This window comes from Mus musculus, chromosome 12 (assembly GCF_000001635.26).
Source record: "Mus musculus strain C57BL/6J chromosome 12, GRCm38.p6 C57BL/6J".
In the NCBI taxonomy this organism is placed as follows: domain Eukaryota; kingdom Metazoa; phylum Chordata; class Mammalia; order Rodentia; family Muridae; genus Mus; species Mus musculus.
Window position 1 is genome coordinate 27290880 of NC_000078.6, and position 25915 is coordinate 27316794.

At 44.0% G+C, this 25915-nt stretch overlaps 1 long non-coding RNA gene across 1 annotated transcript; it reads right to left on the reverse strand.

Moving 5' to 3' along the window:
* Positions 1–911: 911 nt before the first annotated feature.
* Gm52005 lies at positions 912–24456 on the reverse strand. The gene is made up of 4 exons (XR_003950271.1): positions 20225–24456; positions 6029–6105; positions 5164–5242; positions 912–2931 (listed from the first exon to the last, which is right to left on the reverse strand). It is a non-coding gene; the product is annotated as a predicted gene, 52005 (long non-coding RNA).
* Positions 24457–25915: the final 1459 nt, after the last annotated feature.

Consider the following 25915-nt stretch of genomic DNA (forward strand, 5'->3'; position numbering starts at 1 on the left):
TAGTCCAGCTTATTTGCCTCTATCACTTTTTACCCTACCCTAGCTATCCTACCTGCCTCAGTCATCAGAGCTAACAAGGCAGCGGGTGTTGTAGGTCAGTCTTGCACAGTACTTCTCTGAGCACCTTACCGCTCTGGGTCTTGCTTTTTGTAACGTACAAAATTAGAATAATGATAGACTCAGCTCAAAAATTGCAGAGGATTTTATTATAATTGTACGGTACCTAAAATATTGCTTGTAATTAAAAGTTAAACAAAGCAGAGCAGAAAACATTGGCTTCCTGTGTCCTTGCAGAGACCCAGTATGTTCCAGGTGTGGAGCATTCTGCCTAACTGGTGATGGGAGTGTGATCCAGTCTCCAGCTGACCACAGCAAGCCGGATCCCCAGGCCTTGACTCAGATCTTGTTAATTAAACAAAATTAATTTAAATCAATATCATTCAAATAAACCAACAAACTCTTTGCAACACCCTGTGAGTTGTAAGGAAAACCAATTGTATAAAAGAAAATATTCCATGCAGAAATCTGAAGGATGGAAATAACATAAGATAGGATGAACCAAATCTTCTCTCACACATCAAATACGCTACTCTTTTTACAGAACTCAGATCGGTCACTGTAAGGAGATGATTCTCAAAGAAGAGTTGAAAGGGTTCACATGGGTCCTGGTTTTCTTTCTAGTTGTTGGGATAAAATAACCTGACAACAGGCAACCCAGGGGAGAGGGGTTTATCTTAGCAGGGAATGCTGTACTTCTCATAGCAGAGAAGTCAAGACAACAGGAACTTAAAATGCAATTGATATTTGCCAGGCTCAGTCCACAACTCTCCTCACCCACCCAGCCCCAGTCACCACCTTGTCAGTCTCTCCCCGCCCCCGCCCCCCCCCCCACCGCACCAGTTCCTCCAGGCCTGTACATACACCTCTCCCTCCACTTGAACCAGTTCTCCCATGTACCCTGGCATGCCTGACAGGCTCCTACTTTACCCCAAGGACCAATTGCACAGATAAAGCTTTCCCCGCAAAGCGCCTGTCAGGCAGCCTGAAGCCTGCCATGCATGCATCCTCCAGACATCAGTGATAGGCACTGACAGGATGGTGGGAAGAAGCTGCCAGGGAAAGAGGGGCACTTTACTAATTACAGCATCCCTTGGCCCACGGACCTGAGCACCAGTCCAGATTGTCTGTAGAAAGTCTCCATCTTGCAGGTTATGCAAGCTGCAGCTTGTAGTTTTCTTAAAGCTTTTGCCCTATCTTCTTCAACCGGCATGCAAACTCACAAAGGAGAAAGAAGGCATGACCACCAGCTTCAAGGAAAACGGAATATGACAATCTTCTCTAAAAGATGTGCCCACAACATGTGTGTGCACATGTATGTACACATACATGTAGAGCCCAGGCGCTGATATTGGATGTCTTACTCTATTGCTTTCCACCTTAGTTTTTGAGACAGGGTCTCTCATTTAGTCTGAAACTCACCAGCTAGCTTAGACTGGGTGGTCAAAAAGCCCCAAGGGTCTCTAGTCTGGCTGGAGTTTCAGGTACACCCAGGTTTATACACAGGTTGTCGGGTTTATATGCTAGGCACTTTAGCAGTCTCTTCAGTTCCTAAATATGTCTGAAACATGAATGAGCTTTCTCCCCACTTGAAAGAGATAAGAGAGAGGGTAAGACAGAGATGCAGGGAGAGGTTAAGTCACTCCAACTTCAAAAAGCATAGCCACCCATCCATCTAAGAACTAAGATTGCACTTCTTTGATTCTCCAAATGTTGCATTTAGGGTTAAACACTCTAACCTAAGAAACAGCCCAGTGCAGCTCCAGGCTGAACATCCACCCTATTTGTAAGTGTGACCAGCATGGAGCCCTTGACAGGCATTTGCCATCATATGCTGTTTTCTGGCCTGTGTACTTGTAGGAACTCCGGAGAAGTCCTGGTGGGGGTGGTGATGCCTCTTAGATATGGCACACACAGACAGCAGTCCATATTTTATTTCATTGTAACAATGATTTGCCATGATTTTGTCTAGTGAGTTTTATATTCACTTATAATCTATGGGGGAAAAAAACATTAAAAAAATGAGGGGAAAAAGTTGCTAAAACAGTAAAACAAGATGTTGAGCTGGGCATGTGCCTCAGTGGTTAGAGCATTTGGTTAACATCTGTTAAAACATGGGTTTCACTCCCAACATCAGGAAGAAAGAAAGAAGGGTGGGTGGAGGGAGGCAAAATGTTGCAATTCAATTCTTACACCGGAAAATTTAATTAAAAAAAAAAAAAGTAAATCATGACTCAAAGCCAAGAGTTCTGATAACCCTTCCTCTTCCCTGAGAATCTGTGCACTGAGGCCTGGCCCCTTGTCTTTCCAAGCAGATAAGATTTACCCTGGGGTGGGGGTAGGGAAGGAAAATGCTGGGTCTATTGATTGCAATTAACTTTGCCACTGATGGCCGTGTGACTGCAGGGGAGCCACTGTGATTTAGCAAATGGGGTGAGACTCTGGGAGATTGATGGCAGTTGTCAATAGGATGGAGGGCTCTGGCCCAGAGGGTCACATAACTCCATTTTTCCCACTTTGAATGTAAAATTCTCTGGGAGCTGGAGAGCACAGTATTATGAGAAAGATAGGTGAGATCAATGCCTCTGATCAGATTCCTGTCCCTCAGGCCCTCTCCTGGGCCCACAGACAAAGCAAGGCTCCTTCATTGATGTTTAAAGTGCAGGGCCCAGATGCCTTTGCAAGTAAACATAATTGGAAATTCTGTTTGCTTCCTGCTTGATGCCCTTGTTCATTCCTGGCTCCTACTGACGGAGGTGTGGCTGTACCTTCTCCTTCTGCTTTGGCTCACAAAAGGAAATACCCGAGCAGGGTGCTCCAGGGGCTCTTTTGCATTATAGTTTCATCCAGTCCAGTGGATCCAAGTTCTGTCTTCTGGAAATAAAAGCAGAATCGGGGAACAGAACAAACTAAGTGTGGGCTCCTCTTCCTCCTCGCCTCTCAGATGCTCCGGTAATGGCTTGCTCCCTACTGATGAGCTCATGTGAAAGGCTTGCTCTTCCCACTGATTGAAGGATGTGACACAGAAGCACGAGAGCAAGGAGTGACAACAAAATATTAGTGTTGCAAAGGTGGGTGTGCACAAAGGGTGACAACGGGAAGCCTCGCAAGGTCGATGGATTCACCTCTAATTCAGTCAGCTCATTGGAATCCCCCCCAAGAAATCCCTGCAACAGGGCGCGGGAGTCCTGAGAAATCAATATGTTTTCTCAGGGACTTCAGGGTGCGCATAAATCATCATTTACATGACATATTTGTGCTAATAAATCTACCTTGAGGGGAGGCAAAGAAAGGGAACTGGTTAACAATGAACCATGGTTGTAAGGGGTAGGGAAAATAGGAGAGCCTGGGTTTCTATGGACACACAAATTTGTGTGTCTGCAGCCAGATTAGGAGTGTTTTCTTCCCTGAGGGACTGTGGCTGCTGGTCCTCTGCACAGATCTGCTGGAATGCAGCTTCCCTTCTGAGCGGGGAAGTCATGGGCTGCTCATGTGACAGAGGAGGACAAGGAGGTTCTGTGAGAGCTGTGTCTGTGGGTTCATTTGTTTTGGATTCTTCTCAATTACTTTTCCTAAAAGGACAAATGTAGGGCAAGTTTACTTAGTGGTTTGGATAGAAAAAGATGAGTGGGTGACTCAGTGAGTAAAAAGAAAAAAATTAAAAAAAAAAAAAGGAAGGAAAAAATGTCCTTTGCCTCCGTTAGGCTCAGTAGTGTCCAGGAGCACTTCTCACACGTCTGCAGGAGGGACAGCAGCCAAGAGTCTGATGAGCTGCTGACGTTTCAAAACATTGTCATAGCTAAGCACAGTGGTACACACCTGTCATTCCAGCTCTCAAGAAGCTGAGGCAGGGGGATGGCAAGTTGAGTGCCAAGCCTGGGCTTATAGTGAGATCCTGTTTTTAAAACTAAGGGATAGGTCCTGGAGAGACAGCCTGTCATGAAACCATGAGGATCTAGAACACATGGAAAACCTTGGTGTGGTAGCCTGCATTTGTAATCCCAATGCTGGAGTCACAGAAATAGGTGGATCCTGGGCCTTTCTGGCTAGCCAGCTCAGACTGTTTGGTGAAGCTCAGGCCAAGTGAGCTACCCACAAGGTGAGGCTGAAAAGAGAGCTCAGTGGGAAAACCATGTTTGACCTGAAAGCCTGGTGAATGAAGTTCAATGCTAGGAGCCCACCTAAAGATAAAAGGAAAGACCCACCCCCAAAGGGCTGTCCTCTAGCCTTAGCATGCACTCCCCCACATCCATCACATACACACCCAAAGTGCTAATAAAATAAAATAAAAGGTGGATGGCGTTCTGAAGAACAGCAGCAGAGGTCAGCTCGAACTTCCCTCCACATGCGTGTGCATATACCTGCACCCATCAAAATAAGAGTAAGGATACACCACACACACACACACACACACACACACACACACACACACACACACACAGGTCCAGGGAGACACACAACTTACAGCTCAGTGGTATGTATAGGACCCTGTGATCAGCCCCCCAGCACTTGGAAACCCAGCGAACAACAGCATCTTTCTAGATTTTTCTAGACGTTTGTGGTTTTTTAATCTCTTTGAAGAATAAATGTTATACTTTCTCACAAAACATTTAACATCAAAAAGCAAAGAATTGTTCAGAGAGAGGGTGAAATCCAGGTGACCACCTCTCAGGGTGACTTAAAGGATGAATTAGCAGATGTTCATTTTCATTGTCAATGTGACACAATCTAGAATCAGCTGAGAGGGGAACTGCAATGAGGGACTGTTTAGAGGAGGCTAGCCTGTCATCATGACAGAGATCATTTGATGATGGGAAGACCCACCCAATATGAACTGTACCATTCTAGAGTCTGAATCCTGAATTACCAGAAGAGGAACAAGCCAACTCAGTAGATTTGCAGGCATCCATTCATTTTCTCTCTGCTCTTAGCAATGGGTATGATGTGTCCCCTCCCTCAGAAATTCTACTGTTGGGACTTCCTGGATGTGCTCACTGTGTTGGACTGTAACGTGGACCTGAGTGAAAATAAGCCATTTCTCACTTAAGTCACTTTTGCACAAGCTTTTTGTTCTTTGTCTTGCTTTAACCACAGCAACATATTTACCTGAGGAAAACTTGCTCGTAGCCAATCATTTGGGAAATTCGAAGAGAAAAGGCAGAAATAGCAGAAATCCCTGTAACACCTGCATCCAGAGGGGGACAAAAGACATTTGTTGTTTGGGGTGGAATACATATGCTTCCCTGTACTTCTCTCTATCAGTGTGCATGAGAAATAAGTGACCTTCACACGCAGCAAATGAGCAAACCAAAGTCCTTTCCCTTTTGAGGTTCTGGGTCTTCTGCTGTCTACCTGTCCCTTTAACAAGGCATCTCTTAGAAGTTGGGATCACCACACCTCCCCCTTTACATGGGATCACAAAAGACCCTTCCCCTACAGCAGACCCAGAGCAAAGGCTGTGGTTGGCTAAGTGTGCCACTTGCCAGATTTTGTGCTAAATTTGGAATTAATAAAGTTTTCAAACGAGCTATTATTTTGTTATGGGGGTAGGGGTGGGGATATGCCTTGATACCATTTGCCCACATGTTTAAATTGTTTGGCTGCATAAAAAGCCAAGTTTTAAAATAAGAATTTTTTGGCAAGGCAGAATCTCTTGATAAAAAGCATGTGTTAAGAAGAGCAAAGCTGGAGTAGGAGGACATGTTTTCACTCTGGCTCTGAGGACAAATAATTTATCTTCAACTGAACTATAAATCAAGCCATGTTTGCCTAAAGAGAGCTGGGCCTGATTTTAGAAAATTATAAGATTCGATCAGACAATTATGTATAACCTGTGTTTTATATGTGCATGCATATATTCAGGAAAGGGTATATAAGTGTTCAGTATGTAAATGCAGATGAAACACACAAGACAAAACTCTTACATACAGAACTCAGTGGGACTAGAAACTAAAGCCAACTCCATGCGAACCTGAGACTTCTGCTCTTTTCTCATTGCTGTTTTTCCTTTCCAGCATTCTGCTTCTTGACTGGAAGGGAGAAGAAAGCCTGGAGACAGACATAGAATGAGCTCAGACCTTTGCCCTCCAGTGTGAACTAACCCGCAATCCCCAGAGCAGTAGAGGAAGTCCTGAGACATCTTCCTGCCACCCATGCTATAGAATACTGGGTACCCACATTCCTTGGCACCCTTTCCTCAAGATGACAAGGTTGGCCTCCCTATCTATCCTCTAACAACCAAGAGTAGTTATCACACCTTAGAGTCATCCATTCACTTAAAATGAACAGTGGATTATATAGGAAGAGTGAATTTTAACTTTAGGTGTATGTATTCAGTAGAAGCTTTTATGTGAGAAAAAAGACCCGGTCATATAGCCCAGCTGGGAGAGGGTTGATTGGCATGCATGAGACTCTAGGTATGCTCTCTGGCACATATAAAGCTGGGCATGGTGGTGCAAGTCTATAATCTCATCACAAAGAAGTTGGGAGGTGGAACCAGGAAGATCAGAAGTTCGAGGTCATCTTCAGCAAAACAATGAGTTTAAAGATAGCTTAAAGATAGCTAGCTACAAGAGATACAAAAACAGAACAAAACAAACAAAACAAAGAAAGAAAAGGATAAAGAAAAACCAAGGAAGGAAAGAAAGAGAAAGGGGGGCTATCTACATTTACCAAAGAAAAATCCCTGCACCTCTCAATTTCGTTACTTTAAATTTCACACACAAACAGGATGCTCACATAGAATGACAGAAACAAAGGAGTCTCCCGTCCATCACATCCTATTTCCGAATGCTGTGACAGCATCTAAATTTGAATCTATTTCTGTTGTTACGTACAGCAGTGTCCTGAACGGAAAAGGCCAGATTTGGAACAATCAAAGCCTGCTCAGTAAACGTGTGAAGCCCAGGTGCACAAGACAGATCAGGGGCCACAGACCTTTACTGGGCACTCCAGCAGCCCATGATATCTGTCCTTGTCCCAGTTTACCTTGGTTATCTGCTATTTGCAAGATGTGAAGAAAGAAAAGGGTCTGTAGATGATATCACTGAGCCAGCTGTCCTCACAGTGATGGATTTGGAGATTTTGATTTGGGGTATCTTTCTCTTAGCTGTCACATTGGTAGGGTAATGTGGCATGCCCAAGCCTTGGTTCAAGGATGTGGAAGTCATGTATTATCTAGCTGCAACACCCATGCCTGTGGCTTCATTGAGCCCTGAAGGTACCCACTGCAAGGCAGGAGACCACCTATGTGTTGAAGCTGAGCTCTGAAGAGGCTGTGAGGCTGATGTAGCTGAGACCTTATTATAGAACAGCTGATGGAGGGTAGATGAAGAGAGCCTCTAAATAAGGTCAATGCTCAAAGAAGATCAGAACATCAAGGAGATGAGAGATGGTAAGAATGGAATTCACTGGTAGGGAAAGCAGGTGAGCATCCATGGGAGTCTCTAAAAGAATAGTAGATATTGTTTTACCAACAGAAAGATAAGCATCACTGTCAAAGACAGAAACTGGTCTCAGAAAATTAAAAAAAAATGATGCAGTGTCTCCCATACCTTATTAGACTTTTTATCCATATCTGACTTTTTATGGTTTACTGGTTCTTGGGCCAGGGAGGGGCAGGGAATCAAGCCAGTGAGTGTCTTGTTGGCTAAATAGTTAATCAGATCCAAGGTAGAATGGCTTAGCACTAATGGGCATACCATGCCGAAGGCTCTGTGCAGCTGCAGGGACAACCTCTTGGTTCTTGGAGAAAGACACACCTGTGTGTGGTCACCGAGTTGCCCCAGCCCACTCTACACATTCAGCTTTCAATTTTATGTTGATTAATTCTCATTTCCGCATGGTCTGTATTTGCCAAAAGGATTCTTTGGTTAATTAGGGAAACAGGTTTAGGGGATAAAAATGCATGAACCAACAGAAAATAATTGCATGTGAGATACAAGGCTTTCACAACATCATCTGCTCACCCTCTCTCTGGATCTCTCCCTCCAGCAGCCTCTGCCAATGTCTGTCCACTGGGAAGCATATTTTCGAAGACAGAGAGTAATTAAGACATTTTTGGCGTTGAGTGGAAGTTCCTCATGAGTTTCATAGGCATCCCACATGGGCTTCAGACCCTCTACCAACACCTAGTAAGCTGGAAAGCCAAGCTAAAATTGCAGGGAAAAAAGCAGAGCCTTATAAAGCAGCCCAAAACTAACCATGTAGCTTAATCCTGCCACTTACAGGTGTTCCTCTGTGTGTGTTCTGGTTCCTGTGTGCACGTGCACATGATGTATGCACCCGTGTGAAGCCATAGGTCATTTTTTAGTCACCATCCACCTTACCTTTTTTTTTTTAAAGACTAGGTCTCTCACTGGCCTCGAACTGACCACTGAGACTAAGCTAACTAGCCAGAGAGCCTTAGCATCTGTCACTTCTCATAGATGGGGTTACCAGTGCAAACCAACATGTTTTAATTTTTTTAAAGATTTTTTTCTTTAAGATTTTTAAATTTTGTTTTAGATTTTAAATATTTATTTATTTGATTTTATGCATTTTTGTGTTTTGCCTGTGTGTGTGTGTGTGTGTGTGTGTGTGTGTGTGTGTGTGTGTGTGTGCACTCCTACACCATGGGCATGCCTAACACCCTCAGAGAACAGAAGAGGGAGTTGGATCCCCTGGAGCTAGCGTTACAGATGGTTATGAGCCACCATGAGATTCAAGGAATCATACCCAGGTCCCCTGGAAGAGCAGCCAGTGCTCATAACCATCTCTTCACCCTTTTTTTTTTAAAGTATGGGTTGTGAAGATAGAAGTTAGGTTCTCATGAATAGCAAGCACTACCCACTGTGCCAAGCCCTCCGTCAGCATAATCCTGTCCTTTCACAGAAGAACAAACTGAGGCAGCAGAGATCGATTGAGGAAATGCTGCTGAAGTAAAGTCTACAGAAGGGAGGTGAGGCAGGGCTTGGCTTCTAAAAGTCAGCTACTGCTCAATTAGACAGGAAAACTGCTCAAATTTTAATTCACAATTGTGGAGTATGATCATGGACATATAGTACTTATATAACTGTACATACATACATGCACATGAATATGTATATATGTATTTATATAAAATTAATATACATAAAATATGTTCAGTGTACTTAACAAAAGTAGTTAAATTACTAGTATATTACCCTCATACAAATCTCAACGATAATTGATGTGATATTAAGCTAGTTTGACAAGAACTAAAATCATTTTAAAGGTGGATTTAAAAAAATAAGAAAGAAAAAACACTGAAGAATCTTGAGCCACTTCAGTCTTCCCTATGTTTATTTATTCAACAGGCCTCCCATCAGGCTTCAGTTTGCTAACCATGAGGTAAGGTCAGATAAAGCAGAACTAAACCCACATTTAAGCCAGGGAAACCCAACACAGAAATAAAGCGTCATGAGGGTCATGGACCTTGGTGGTTTTGTCTGTTCACAAAGTGCTCAGTTTCTGAGGAAACCCCCAGGTCCCCAATACTGATATACAGAGATGATACACACACCTACTGCTTGCCACATACCAAACCTGCAATCCATCACTTATACCATCCTCCCTGAAGAAGCAGTGTGAGGCCTGGAAGAGGCAACGTGTAGTCTTAGAGAATTCAGAACTGCTACTGCTTGATGCCACAGTAACACTGGGGCTTAAGACTATGAAGGAGATGCTTCCCCAAGGAGAGGGAAAAAAACCCCACAAACTAATGGATGCAAGACTTTCAGTAACTTTCAGATAAGCTGCTGGAGCATTAGGTGGCAACATCAAGTCCTAAGCACTCAAAGTCCTCAGACGAACATACAGGTGTGTACCTCGATGACATCACAGAATTAGAAATTAAGATAGCTTTCAATATGGGAGGTTGTGGATAAGTCAACACCTAAAAACATAAGCAAGCTCTATGCAGTAATGCAAGGAACTTGGAGAGTGACTAGAGAGGTGAGGACAAGTGATCTTGAATTTTAACACATGGAGATGAAGATGTCAAGATTGGATGCTCCACCCTGTATCTCCCTTGCTTTCATAGTTAGATGAACATGTTGTGTCATCACCTCAGATGGGAAAAACACTATCACAAAGTTTTGGTGCTAAGATGATGGGTTTAGTGATTAAGTCAGGCTCCAGAGCAGTATTGAGATTCAACAAAGGAAAGGTTTGCATTGTCAACTGTTCTGATCATCTTCTGAATTACCATCAAGAGTGGTAAACCCAGTGCATTATTTTCCTAGTTTTTAAACCCACCTTTTGCTGAATGTCCCCTGTAGATATTCAGTCTTCATGGATGGTGGCAATGTCCTGGTAGGGGTCTCTTTTTAAAAGATCATTAATGAGAAATCACTGAGAAATTAGGACCTGAAATGCAAATTTTTCCAATTCTACATGGGTTAATAATCTGAAGTCTGCTAAAAAAAATCATGCTTTTGCAAATGGATTACACTTGTAAGGTGAGTCACAGACATTCCTACTAGGACCTCATCCTGTCCCCTTAGTTTTCACACTCAAGTCTCAGAGACAGGGGAAAGAAAAGAGCCTTGATGTCCCTTAGCTCTCAATTAGAAATCACAGGTCTTCCTGATTGATCTTGGTGAGGCTCATTGTCTTCCCAGCTGCTGTTCCTCATCTCTGCTAATATTTATCTCCTAACCACAAGGACTCAGAGCAGCTAGTGTGTGTTTCTAGGGACCGGCTTTCGGGTTGAGCACAGTAGCGCATGCCTGTCATACTAGGACTCAGGAAACAGAGGTAAGAGGGATTAAAGGCCATCCTTGATCTCAAAACATTGAGGTTAACTCAGGCCACATGGGACTCTTATCTCTTGATGAATTAATTAGTTCATTAATTAATCAATTAATAAATTAATGGTAGTCCTGAGTAGGTAACTCAGTGGAGAAAGTACTTGCCTTGTAATAACAAGGACCTGAGTTTGATCCCTCAGGATCTACATAAAAATGATTGTGCATGCTTGCAATCCTGCAGCTAAAGGTTAGGCTCAGGAGGATTTCTGAGGCTAGCTAGCTAGCCAGCCTAGACTAATTGGTGAACTCTGGGCTAGTGAGAGACCCTGTCTTATTGGAGGTAGATGGAGTTCCTGGGGGCCATACTGGAGATGGTTCTCTACACATCTGCACATAAGCCTGCACATGCATGAAGAGCATGCACAGAAACGTGCACGCACACATAAGCATTAAAAATGTAAGGAACTTACTTCCACGGGTGCTTGTCCGCATCCCCACCGTGGCCATGTCAAGAGCACACTTTCAAGGCTTTTTCATCAGCCCTGTTCTCCTGCACCCATCAGCTCCGCATTTCACCTGTGCACACCCTCAGGGCTGTGCACAGTAGCCATGGCTACTCTCTCTTCCTGGGCCAGGAGTCGTGATGACCCACAAGCCCATCATCAAAAGCAATTTGAGCAGGAACTCAAACAGGGCAGGAACCTGGGGGCAGGAGCTGATGCAGAGAACTTGGTGGGGTGCTGCTTACTGGCTTGTTCCACGTGGCTTGCTCAGTTTGATCTCTTATAGAACCCAGGACCATCAACACCACTCATAATGGCTGCACACTTCCCCATTAATCACAGACCCCTACCAGGACATTGCGACAATCCATGAAGACTGAATATCTACAGGGGACATCCAGCAAAAAGTGGGTTTAAAAACTAGGAAAATAATACACAGGCTTGCCCATAGCTAGATCTAAGGCTCCCTCCTCTCTGATGATTCTAGCTTGTGTCAAGTAGACATAAAACCTACCTGTACAGCACTATGCATAGTTATCTTGCTAACTGAGTTATATATAACTCTTTCAGCCGCAAGCATCCCTCCCACAGCTCTTACCTTAGACTCCTCCAGAGTATACCACTAACTGCTGTTAAGGCTTATATCCCACTTCCTTCTCAGCACACTCTGGCCCTTCTTACTGGTCATTCTCTGTGTTATTCGGCTCCAGTAAAAGTTCTCCATGACTTTATTATTTTCAAAGGCTTCCTTGTGTGACATCACAAGATCACCTGCAGGAAGGCGGCCTCCCAAAGCAGTTGCTTCACAGACATCCATGTGCACTCCTATAGTGATGGAAAGGGTCCCCACAGGTGACAAATATCTGCAGTTTGCATGCAGTACCTGAGAATTCATAGGTAACCTCTAAGGATAGTATGTCACCAAATTTGTCAGAGAGGTAGTTTTCATTAGTCCCATCAAACCACAGTCATTAAAGTTCCTAAGACTTATGGTGTTTGGCGAGGAGAAGCATGAATTCAGATCTTCTACATCTAGCCTAGGGGTCACTTGCTTCTGGGACGCCCCAGCTGAAGTAGTATTGCAAAGTCAGCCCTTTAAGTACTGAGTGGCAGGTCTCCTGGTCAGTTCAGACCCTCCCAGGAAGTCTCGGAACCTGTAGTTCTGAATCTGCTGGGGTCAGGGAGAGTCCCCGGAAAGCAGCCTGACCACACACTCAGGCAACACCAGATAAAAGGAAGTGTTGTTTGAATAAAGACTTGTGTCTGACGGCATAGAAACTGTGTGTTAGTGTCCATCTTAAACACCACTTGCTGTTGATAGGGACCCTCAGAGTTTGAAGTTGGAGCAAGCGCATGTACTCAGATGTGTTCTGATTCTATCTTAGTTTCCCCACTTAATCCACAGTTGTTAAATCTAACTTTGACATTCCCTCCTGCCTCAGAACAGTTACCTCAGCCAGTCCCATATAAACATCTCTCAGAACCATCTCTCAATTCAAGAGAATGTGGGTGGCAGGATAGCATTATTTTGACTCTTACCTTCACTGACTCTTAAATAAATTGCCTGCATCCTTTGGAAGAGAAGTTGTGGGTCCAGTCTCTGTAGTGAGCCAAGAACAGCAGACTTTGCACAGACAGTTCAGCATCTTAATTTACAGAGTGATCTGATGGATGAGAGGATGTGAATTCTCTGTCTCGGTTTCTTTCATCCTGAGACCCCCTAGGTTCAAGATGGTATGTCTCAACTAGGTTCAGCTCCCCAAATCCATTAATATGTTTTTAAATCACCGTGCACAGGCTCATAAGGTCTTTTTATAGCTTACTATGAAGGATTTTAGCTGTCTCCTCAATCCATTCCTAGTATTTCCACTTCTAAGTCCAAGGTTTAAAAGTGACTTTGAGAGCCAAAGGAAAACACAGTTAAGTCAAGATGAAAGAAAGGGAGAGATATGGCTCTGTAAATGTAAGGGGTCACCTGACCAAGGCTGGCAGGGCTGTCCTCACTTTACAGCCTTTCTGAAGGAGGAAAGAGGAGAGAATTCAACCACCAGCTTACATAGAAGTATTATACATGCTCGTGTACACTAAACACTGTGTTGAGAAGTCACTAGACAAAGTATGTGTGTGTCCATGTGAACATGCATGTGCATATGTGTATATGTATGTGTACATAGGTGTAAAATGTACACATGCATATGTTTGTTTGCACATGCATGTATAGATGTGTATATATTATACATGTACATGTATATGCATGTGTAAATGTGTCCACATGTGTTCTATATGTATACAGGAATGTTTATGAATGCATGGATGTAGATGTATAGGTATTGTATGTGTGTGTATTTGTGTGCGTATATGTTTGTGCTTATACATGTGTGTACAGGCCTGTGTAAGTGTACGTGTGCAATGTTTATGAGAAGGCATGTGGAGAAAACACTGTGGTCTGCTCTTATCAAGCTGTCCTTTAGCATGCAGCACTTACTGCGTGGTATATGGCTGGATTGCTGGCTTGTGACACCCACAGAAAGAACCATCAGTCATCAGCAAAGACAGGTCTCCAGCAGCAACGGCACTAGGAGGGAGGTGGACCCAGAGCATACCCAGCAGGCTGCCAGAAGCTGCCACTTCACTCAGCACCCATAGGAGCTCAGCCAGATAATTCAGAAGAGAGACAGAGACCTGCCATCTTCCTGAACACCATATACCCTGGTCTGGGTGTACCACAAGGTCAACATTGCTATTAATCCTGGCACTATGTAGCAGGACCCTCTGGCAGAGTGTGGGGGAAGGCACATGATTGACGTTTTGTGCTACTTCTAGGTAAGTGCTTCATGCATAAATGACCCAACCATCCCACAGCCATGAAAGGAGAGCTGAAGAGTGACTTCCACAGAAAATAAAACAGGAAATGAACACCAGGCTAATTTCTGACCAGAGTGGTTCCTTGCAAAAGCTGCTGTCTGGATGCTGTCATTTCCTGTGTGGATGTCTGTGGATGATCACAGAACCTTGACAGGCCCCAGTGAACCAAAAAAGAATCTTATGGTTGCCTAGACACAGAAATGAAAGGAGCTAGGCTGTAGCATAATGGTAGACTGTCTGGCATACACAAGGGGCTTGGTTCAATCCCCAATACCTAAAAAAATAAAAATAAAAAAAAATAAAAAAAAGAAGAAGCCAGGCATGGTGGTATGCACTTATAATCTCAGCACTCAGGAGGCTGAGGCAAAAGGATCATTATTACTTCAGGCTCAGCCTGGACCACAGTTACACCTTGTCTACCCTGACCCAACACTGCCCAGGCATACACACAAATGCACACATCTGCTGGGGGAGGGGAGTAAATATGGTTTGCTTGAGCTCACCCAGCCAGTCAGTGGTAAAAAGCACCTGAGATCTCTGCATTGCAGCTGTTTTCCCAAGGTCACTGTAAACCACATCTCAGCTTTATCTGCACCATGAACCATAGTATGAATTCAGCAAGCACTCAGTAAACACTTGGAAATAAATAGTATCTGCAAGGGTAGATGCATATATGGGTAATATAAAGAAAATGGAGTTGCAAGGCTTGCAAAATCTTAAAATTTACAAAACCTATCTCAAATAAAAGAAGAACTTTAGCTAAATATTATTCTCTTCAAGTCATCTGAGGCAACTAGGCAATGGACATTAGCCTTCCCTCCCTTTCATGTCTGGCCGACCTTTGGTGTTTCCCACATCAGTCCATAAAAGACTTCACAAACAGTGGTAAAAAGTGTAAGACAAGGCTGAAAAACAAAACAAAAACAAAACAAAACAAAAAAAACAGTCTGTAAAGTGTTTGCCAACCCCAACTGGCCTGGGATAGTCTAGCTGGTAAAATATGTGAAGACCTGAATTCAATGCCCTGGGCTGAGAAGATGCTTCCTGTAGTAAAATGCCTGTCACCGGAACAAGAGAACTTGAGTTGAATCTCTGGGACCAGAGAGATGGCTCTGATGGTAAAATGCTTAAAAGAAGGGAATGAAGACCCAAATTCAATCCCTGATAGTCACATAAAGAGCTAAGTGTGGTACCCTGTGCCTGTAATCCCAGTGCTTGGGAGGCAAAAAGATGATCCTCGATGTGTAGTGGGGTAGTAATTAGTTCTTCATTTCTCCCTTCCATCTACAAATGTTCCTTCAGCAAAGAATTTCTGTGTACTTACAATGTTCTGATGTGAATTCTAGGTATATAATGGTGGCCAGAACCTTAAGAACCTGTCCTCCTGTGGGTCTCACCAACCAACCAGAGTCATGCCTATGAAAAGTAGTGTTGAGAATTTCATTATTCAAAAAAAGTCAGACACTGGGAATAGCCCAGTGTCTGCCACTGCACTGACAGATGACAGTCACAACCTACATGACAGTAAGACTATGGTCAGCCGTAAGTCAAAGGCTTTCTTGGACCCAGGAAAACCTTAGCGACATCATAGTAGGTGCAACAAGCCTGTTGCCAAAGGGGGAGGTGTTAGATGTGTTCCTTCGAGGTACTTAGAGCATCACAGTGAGAGAGTAGGATGTCAAACGCAAGTGACTCCCTGGAGAAAGGAGTGGTTATTTGGTACTTCAGGGGTGTGAACTGAATGTGATATAGAAGGAATGGTTGAGATGGAAGGTGATGATGTTTGCAGCACACTTCCTATAGGAGTGGGATGCTTTTCTTGTTCTGCCTCTGCAAGGGCTAAAGAATGCCACAGGTCTCACCTCAAGTTCAAGTGAGAGCAAATGTCAAAGTCTGGATTTGAATCATGAATGTCCTCTGCATAATGTTAACTCCTCCCCAACTCTGCCTCTTTGACTGCAAGGATTCTCTTCAGACAGAGAAACAAACCAGAGAGCATCTACCTGCCTCTGTCTGATGTGTGGCTGGCATCAGCCTCATCCCTGACAACCATCTTTGACTTGTGAGGTTAACATCAGGGCAAAAGAACATGTGGACAGTGTTAGAAAATGCTGGGCTCAAAGGTCACTAACAACTCCCAGATAAATCCCCCTGGAATCTCCCTGGTGTAAGGAATGGGAGAAGATTCACCCCTTGCTCACTTTAGTTCAGGATCGCATTTTCTTACTTTGTAAAATGGCAGCTATTTATTTAAACAAAAATTTCTGCTAAAAAATATGTATAAAATTTAGAGATAAAACAAAACAACTGAAAGTCTCAAAAAGGCCTTTTCTTTGGCAATAATTTCTAGAGCTTAAACGTGCAGAATGCCAGGCTTTGGGACTGGCTACCAGCATTCAGAGTCAAGGCTATAGGATCTGTGCGGATCAATTTAAAATTTCATTTGAGACCAGGGGTGACAGAAGCAACATTAACAGGTGGAAAGTTCTGGACACTGTAAAGCAATACGATTCACAAGTAAATCTTGGCACTATGGGATGTGAGGAGCTAGGGCTTGGCTTGGCCTGGGGGGGGGGGGGAGTGACAATCCAACAGGTTGAATTTTTTTTACCCAGACTCAACCAACCTGGTCTTGAAGCTGGGCTCTTATCAAGTCACCATGAGATGCTCCCGTGATGGCTGGTATACTCCCAGCCCCTCCTCTGTGAAGGTGTCTGCATCAGCAGCTTAGCTTCTAAGCTAAGCTTGCTAAGGTCTCTGCTGAAGCAAAGCAAAGAAGCAATGGGGTTTCTAGTCACTCTCCTTCTCTGAGAACAAACACCTTGGTTCTATTGGTCATCTCATTTCTAACAAATTCAGCAAAGCACAAGCTCTGTCACCAGCTACATTTAGCAGCTTGGGCAAAGAGATAACTAAGAAAAAGCCATGACAACTCTAAGCTGAGAGAAACCAGAATGGACCCAGAAAGATGGACAAAAGCTCTTTAAAAAACATTTTCCTTGTACTGGTAGTTTAGCTCAGTTGTAGAGTGCCTGTTCTGCATGCACGAAGCCCTGGTTTGGTCCCTTGCATTCACAGACTGGGGGTAAGGGCTCATGCTTACGATTCTAGTGTGTTGTAGGTGGAGGCAGGAAGATCAGAATTCAAGGTCATTTATCATCGCCTATGGTTTGAGACCAGCCTGGGATTAATGAATCATTCTCTCTCTCTCTCTCTCTCTCTCTCTCTCTCTCTCTCTCTCTCTCTCTCTCTCTCTCTCTCTCTTTCACACACACACACACACACACATTTTAGAGCTCTGAAGTTTCTGCTGACTAAAATGGACATTCACTTGTATAAACAGTGTATATAGGTTTAGCCAACTGTTGATACATAAATGAATTGTAGGTAACATGCCAAGCAAGAGAAGACTGTGTTTAGCTGCCATGCTGATATCTGTCCTACCTCAGAGAAGCCAGCCACTGTCTGTGAGGCTGACTGGTGGATGGCTCTGAAACTGGCTCTATCCTGGCATTGCTCGTCTTTGGGAATCAGCTGTTCTTTTCTACCTGGCACGGGGTTGTTCTCCACACTCCTCAGGGAACATGGAGAGAACTGAAGGAGAGCCAAGTAGTGGCCTGGTCAGAGCTGTGGAATCACTGACTTTGACAAATATGCCATCCCTGGGTGGGGTGAGATGGGGGCTCTTTCTCAGTGAAACTTCAAGGGGTCCCCTTGTACCTGGCACTGAACAGAGAGACTGAAATGAAGTTCTCTCAGCTTTGAGTATCCTGGGAATTGGCCACTGGGTTTTCCCGTTCAGCCCAGCTACATTTCTGTGCTTTACCCCTAAGATGTAATCCTCCAAGGGTAGTGCCACATGCTGGTGTTCATGAAAAGGCAAGTTGATTCTTACTCTACAAGAGAATGAATCATGAGTTTGATGTTGTTCCCCAGCTTCCCCAGAAAGCACTTGATAGAGCGTTCAAAGCTGAGAACCTGCCCCTAAACACCACACTCTGCTTTTGCCTGACTCCAGATAGCTCAGCTTGTCCTTGGACATCACAGGCAGGTGTGCTTCCTGAAAAGCCTGTGGCTACCCAGGCTTTCCTGCCCTGGGGACATCCCCTCAGGCATACTATCCTTCTTGGCACCCTTTGCTTTGAACTTTATAGAGAGCTCTGATGAGGTCCCTATCCATAAAAGACTAATTTATTTGAAACTCCCTTTCCTCCCAGACCTAGCCAGGGCACATTCCCTGGCAAGTGGGAAAGCTTTCAGAGTGACCCTTTGACCTCTGTTGCTGTTATTTCTGGGTAGGTTATAAAAGTTTGTTGGGTTAATAACAAAATATGTTAATTTTCTGCATTTAAATAACTTTAAGGATAGTCTAAGGTATGGCATGCTTAGAATTCAATAGATGAGGCAAAATCCTCATTTAGCTTTCAACAGGGAAGAGGGGAAGGTACAGACAGAGAAACGGACAGTCAGGAAGGATGAGGAGGAGAACACAGGAGGAGAAGGGGAGGGGAGAAAGAGGATGAGACAAAGGAGGGTGAGGTGAAGAAAAGGGGGAAGTGAGGAAGAGGGGAAGAAAAGGAAGAAGATGGAGAGAGGAGGCGAGGGAGGTAAGGAGGAAGAGGAGAGGAAAGAGGAGGAAAAGGAAAAGGAAGGGAAGGAAGAGAAAACAACCCCTAGTGTGGCTAATCAATGGAGCCACTCCAATAGGCACAGCAGGCTGCTCCTCCACTTTGATAATCGGTCACCTGCCTAGAAGCAAAGAGACAGAGTGAGCACTCAGGTTCACAGGGCTAATAAACCACTGAAGCCAGAAACCCAGAAGACAGCTTTCAAACCCAGCTAGGTACGTATGAGAATGCTTCTCCAGGCCAGCCTTCTACTAAGCACAGGTTTGAATGAGGTTTAAGATAAGCTACTTGAGAGTCACTGTGTCCATCTGACTCTAGAGCTCTATCCAAACTGTAGGAAGCCTTCATGGTGAAATGCCCCCAGGGCATGTCCACTCTTTGTTTATAAAGCAAGCCAGCTGCACAGAAACACTGATCCACCCACCTGGCATTAATATCTGTCTTCTGAAACCGTGGTGTCTGTGGCAAGCAAGCCTTTCCTATGTGCTGCAGCTGTCCTTCCGTACTTACACTGCAGTCTAAGCTTCCAAGAGCTGAGGACGTGTGACCTCTTGTTGTCCACACTCCAATCCCACATCACAGAAAAGGAAAATCTAAAGAGCTCAAGGCTCTGAAAGGTCCCTTGAGTCCTAGGACCACCCAGTGCGGACGAATACAGATGGCCACGCCCAGGCTCCTTGGAGGCTGCTCCTCCAGGTTGACAGAAGACTCTTCCCAGTGCAGGAATGCTCCTGAGATAGGATTACTGTGCTCATCCATGACTTCCTAGTAAATCTTTGTCCCGGGGACCCTCCCACCTTACCTGAGCCATGGACCCAACAAGTTATCTTGAGCACCAGAGACCACTGCCTGAGACTCAGCACAGCAAGCCCTGGTGGACCCTCATCACTGGGATCCAAAGGCGTGGGTTCTCCAGGTCTCCAGGAGTGGGGGTTGCGGGGGGGGGGAAGAGTTAGGAGGAAACTTTACACTGCTAATGACTAGTTTCATTGTTAATAATAACATTCCCATGCATAGTTGTCTATATTTGAATAGTGAGATAGGAAAGACTGTTAGAGGATGAAACAAAGCCTTGTGTTGGACCGACAATGACAGTGCGGAAAGGCTCTGTTTGCAAAATCTCCCCGGGGGCTCGGTGGAGGGAGGTGGCGCGCAGAGGTACTTGAAGCCTGGGTTTCCGTGGGTGTGCTTACATACCAGGAGTCTAACCACTGAAGGAGCTTTACCCCGGTGGAGAGGAAGATGAAAACCCTCACATCTTGTTTTGGCTTGTGCGCGCCCAGGGAGGGTGGGGATTTGGGAAAGAAAGCCTGCATTTATGCTCAGCCTGACCGTGATTTACAGCAACTGACAAGCCAGCCCGAATCCAGCCCTGATCTACCCAACTCACAGCTCTAGCTATGCAATGGAGAAGCGTTACCTGACAGAGGCCTCTGAAGGTAACAGCAGCTTCCCTTCCCAGAATTCCCTGGAGCAAGGAGAAGCGGAGCTGGAGAAGTTCTGAGCCCATGGAGAGGGTATATCCTGGAAGTGGGGAGACAGCGCAGCACCGGTGTTCCAGAAGGTCCTTAGCTGAGCCAGATTAGCTACACAGACATTGCTGTCTGGAACTTTCTTTCACACATGGGGACTTAAAAACTGTGTCTGCAAGAATTCTGACAAATTTCCCGAAGCACAGCAAAGTGTGCTGTTATCTACTGGTGGCAAAGAACTAGATTTTAGAATTCTGGGAAAAGAAAGACTCTTTTCTGGCATATGAGAACTGGAACTTGGCTTGGGTGGCCCTAGAGTGCAGTTGCCTAGCTTGGACAAGAGCAGAACTAGCCCCTCCCCCGTCTTCCTGAAGGAAACAAAAAAGCTGAAGAAAGGGAGAAGGAGGAGGGGAGACTGAAGTGCTGCAAACTGGGGTCAGAATGGCCAGGCTGACAGAAAAGGGTCCAGAACAGACTAGGGCTCTAGAGGAGTCTTGTGTAGGAGACACCGCTGAGCTTGGTAGCAAGTTAAGAGTGTGGTATGACCTATTTAAAGATGAGGTGTCAACTGGTGGCTGGGCTCCTGGAGCTTTAATGGTAGTGTGTGACAGGTCTGGGTAATGGGAGAGGAGGTGGGTGCGTTTTACTTTGAGAGACCAGCAGTAGAAAGAACGGGGCAAAGTTTGTGTGTAGGGTTAGGAAGCCTTTGAGAAATCCAAAAGGACGGGCCACTGGCTGTTTGCCTCTGGAACCAGGAAGACTTAGGAGTGAGGTCCAGCCACTTAGGAAGATAGCCTGAGGCAGAATCCCAATAAAAGCTACTTCTAAAAGACCCTACAGAAAACAAAGCAGGAAGCCCAAGGGGACAGTGCTTGATAAGCAGGGGAGGGGTGGGAGGAAAAGCTAACCTTGAGGCAACCAGTGGAATGCTAATGGCTTCTAAAAAACAAGGCTCTCTAAGTTCCCTGGAGGTCAGGTATGCAGAGACACCCCCAGAGTACTTAGTGGCTGAAATCAAAAGCCTGAAGAAGGGACCAGAGAGAAGGTGGGAATGAGCCTCCTGGGTGCTTAGAGTTCGTTTCCTGTTTGCAGACGTGTCCCGGCTTAATGACGGGAAAAAGCCAGCAGCACAGGGAGGACACAGCAGCTCAGGGAGAGCGGCTAAGATTTTAGGAAGCAGCGATCAGCCAGCCAAGGGTCCAGTAGCGGAAGCTGGGCAGCGGGTGGGCCTGAGAGCTGAAAGAAGAACTCAGATGAAGACCAGTTTGCAGTTTCTGAGCCAACAGGAGGGCAGAAACTACCCCAGGGGTTCCCGGGCCTGTGACAAAAAGCTGAAGATCCTCCTGGATGTTTGGAGCCTGATTGCTGGCCCCACAGGTGAACACAACGGACTGTATTTTTGCATAAAAGTTAAGAGCCACTCTGTGAAACTAGGGCGAGCTGCCAGAAACTTCCAGGCAACTCTGGAAGTAGGAGCCAGGCTCATCATTAGATTTAGATTCTAAGGACTTTTCTTTTTATTTGTAGTGACTTTTTTTTTTTTCTGAGTCAAATTTCCACAATATCATAAAAAGTCCATTTTCAAAAGCTGTTTCTTGGTCTTGTCTCTTTATTTTTAACTCTGTCAGACAGGAGGATGCCAGGGTGCTTATGTGCTTAGTGACTGGCTAGTGTAGTCTACTTGGCAAGCTACAGGTCTTACTGAGAAACTCTGCTTCCAAAACAAGAAAAATGGCTTCCAAAGATGGAAACCGAAGATTGACCTCTGGCCTCTATTCACATACATGTGTAATAAACACACTTAAGAACATGTACACACACACACACACACACACAAACATTTTCAAATATCCTCTCGCTAAGTCGGTTCAACCAGAAGCCAGAAGAGATGCTCTGGAGGAGCTGGCCGTGTGGTGGTGATGTCATTAGTGATACCGAGAAACCCCCGAGAAGCAGCCCAGCTCAGAAGGCTTTGGAAGCCACAACTTCCTTACACTGATTTGTAATTGCACCCCGCCCCCGAATCCCGAGCCCCAGCATGCTTTTCTCCTTGAAGGTTGGCACTAGGAGCTATTCTGGATAGGATCCCAACACTTGTCACCAGTGGAAAGTTAGATTCATGCCAAGATGGCACCAAGCATAGAGAGGGCAATTTCTATGTGAGAAGTTGCTGTGCCACAGGGTAAGTTTTTGTGTTTCACATTTCAGATTGTGGGACATTCATGGCACTTATTGTCAACTGTCAACACTCATCAATGATTCTGCTTTGATTAGTAAGCTCTTAAGCATAGATTTTTCGTGTGTGTGTGTGTGTGTGTGTGTGTGTGTGTAGAATGAATGCTAGCTTGTGTTGGACTATTTTACTCAAGAATACCTTTCAAGGTTGTATATTTTATGGACATTTTGAGGATAAGTGAGACAAGCACAACTTTCTTGTGGGGTGAGTGAACTCGCCTTGTCTGCCATAGGGAAAGAACTGAGCACATACCCTTCCAGGCAATCCTGACTTTCACCCTTTCTCCTTCCTGGTCACTTTCTTTTCATCCCTGAGGCTGTTGAGCACAAATGAGGTTCAGACATAGCCTTTGTTTCCCAGGGCTTGGGAATTAATAAGAAAAATCACATTATTAGGATAGATAGAAAATGAAGGAAATCTTTATTGATCCTTATAGAATAGTTCATGTTTCATAACTACCCACGGACAACTGCCTAGTGTACCCTTACTACCTCAGTCCCCACCTGACAACCAAGAAGCCCAACCCCCACCAAGTCTGACAAGCCTAGGAGTTTCTAATGGCAATGACCATGGTTTCTCAGCAGCATCCTGCCTTCCTTGCCTTAGTTCATTGAGCTCTTCAAGTGACCTTGCCAATTAAAGACAACCCTCCTCATTTTTACAGTGGTGACCTGAATTCTTAATTCTTAATATTTGGTTGAGTCACAGCGTTACCTGGGAAGCCTACTGCCTCTAAATTCACACAATCCTCTAGTCTGGGCCCCTAACCCTGTTGCTATAGCCATACTGTTTGGAAGTAGATGGTGATGGAATATCTAATCTGTCCTCTACTTCAAATTTGGAGCTTTTGGTTACTGCTGCACATGGAAGGACTGATTCTTAAATGCATGAGTTAATTAATGAATGAATACACACATGCATGTATATCAATGCATGCATGAGTGAATTTATTTCAAAATAAAACACATAGAGTTTGTTACAGAGGCTTAAGCCTGTAATCCTAGCCCTTGGAAAGTAGGGATGATACTATTGGGTTTGAGGCCAGCATGGGCCATATAGAGAAATCTGGCCTCATAAAATAAATGAAAGCATAAATAAAATACTAAAAATTCAGTAAAAGTAAAAATTGTATGAATATTCCCATTCTGATGCACTCCTATAGCTCATGAGGAAAGGTCCTTTCTGGTGAATAAGGAACTTGAGCAAATCTTAAAACATGGACAAAAGATAAACAACAAAGACTGGCACTTAAGACAAGATCTCAAAGACTTTACATCTCCCTGTCAGACAACAAAATGCTGGACTAACTGGTTATTTTCCTTTTCCTTCTTCATAATATGTATGAGACTAGCTGAGTAGCCACAAGGACAAAAATAAACAAATGATTTCTCACCCAACTCGAAGGACAAATTCCACCTAAATCAGAGATTTCAATTATATGTCCTGCAACAGTTTGCTTTCTGTAATTGAGACAAATGCCATGACCACAAGCATCGCATCTTGTAGACCAAAGGGTGTATTCAGCTTACAGCTTACAGTTCATCATCAAGAGGGGCCATGGCAGAAACACAGAGCAGGAGCCTGAAGCAGAACCCAATAGAGGAACTCTGCTTTCCAGCTTTCTCACATTCAGCAGCTATTTTTATGACACAGCCCAGGCCCACCTGCCCAGGGGTTGAGCTGCCCCCAGTGAGGTTGGTTATTGAGCATCAATTAGCAATCAAGAAATGCCCCACAGCCATGGACATGCCCACAGGACAAGCTGGTGAAGGCAATTCCTCAATTAAGAATCCCTCTTCCCAGATGTGTCAAGCTGACAACCACAATTAGCCATTATGCATACCAATGGTTCCCAACCTGTGAGACCCCTTTGGCAAATTGCTACCCCCCCAATTATTTACATTATGATTCATAACAGTATTAAAATTATAGTTATGAAGCAGTAGTGAAAATAATCTTATGGTTGAGGTCACCACAACATGAGGAACTGTCTTAAAGGGCCATGTAATAGGAAGGTTGAAAATCACTGGAATATATATATACATACATATATATATATATATATATATATATATATATATATGTATGTATATATATACACACACACACATATACATATATGTGTATATGTACATATATTCCAGTATATACATATTTATATATATGTATGTAAACATACATATTTATATATGTAAACATACATATATATGTAAATATGTATGTTTACATAATTCTATTAGATGTGTTAGATATTGGGTTTCAGTGATTATTTTTTCTTTAAAAAAAAATCATCACAAATGATTCTGTGTTACAGAAACATATTTTCCATACTGTATTTGTTATTTGTTGAGCACATTTACTGATATCTCCTTACATACTTGATTTGGCATAGCTATATAAAAATATAAGATCCACATATGTGTGGAAATAAATGATACTTTTGATCGTCTTGAAGCACACTTGATTTGCTTAATATGATTATTTCTAGTTTCACTCATTCTTCTAAAAAGAGCATGACTCTGTCTTTCTGGCAGAAAACATTCCATTGTGTGTGTATACCTCATTTTCTTTATCTATTGCCTCTGATGGTGGATACCAACATTGGTTCCATAGCTCAGGTTTTCAAAGGTTCTTCAATAAACACTGACGACATGGAGTCCTTAGGTTACACATTCAGAAGTGGTATATCTGGTATGGTAGCTAGTCGTATGTCAACTTGACACAAAATAGAGTCATCTGACTAAAAAGGGAACCTTAATTGAGAAGACGCCTCTATAAGATCTGGCTGTTGGACATTTTCTTAATTAGTGATTGAAGGGGAGGACCCAGACCATTGTGGGTAGTGCCATTCCTGGACTGGTTGTTCTGGGTTTTATTAAAAGCAGGCTGAGCAAGCTATGGGGAGCAAGCCAGTAAGCAGCACCCCTCCATGGCCTCATCATCAGCTCCTGCCTCCAGGTTCCAGCACTCTTTGAGTTCCTGTCCTGACTTCCTCAAGGAAAAGACTAGGATATGGAAATGTAAGTCAGATAAACCCTTTCCTTTCCAACTTGCTCCTTTGGTCATGGTGTTATGTTGCAGCAATAGAAACCCTAACTATGACAATCTGGTCAATCTGTACAATTTTCATTAAAGTTAGCAAAGTAGTTTTTAAAGAATTACTTTGTGAACAACTTTGTTTCTCCCAATTTGGTGAGTGTGATAGTTCCACACTAGGGAAGACTTTTAAAAGTGTGTGTGAAGAAGGAGACCATATGCTAACTAATTTCTGTAGTCCCAGCTTTCAGTAAGGTCTGAATTCATGACCGGCCTAAGTCATCAAGTTATACAATGGAACCTTGACTCAAGGTAAACAAACAAGCAATCACAGGACTTTGAGTTCTCCTGTACAAGGTGAATATGA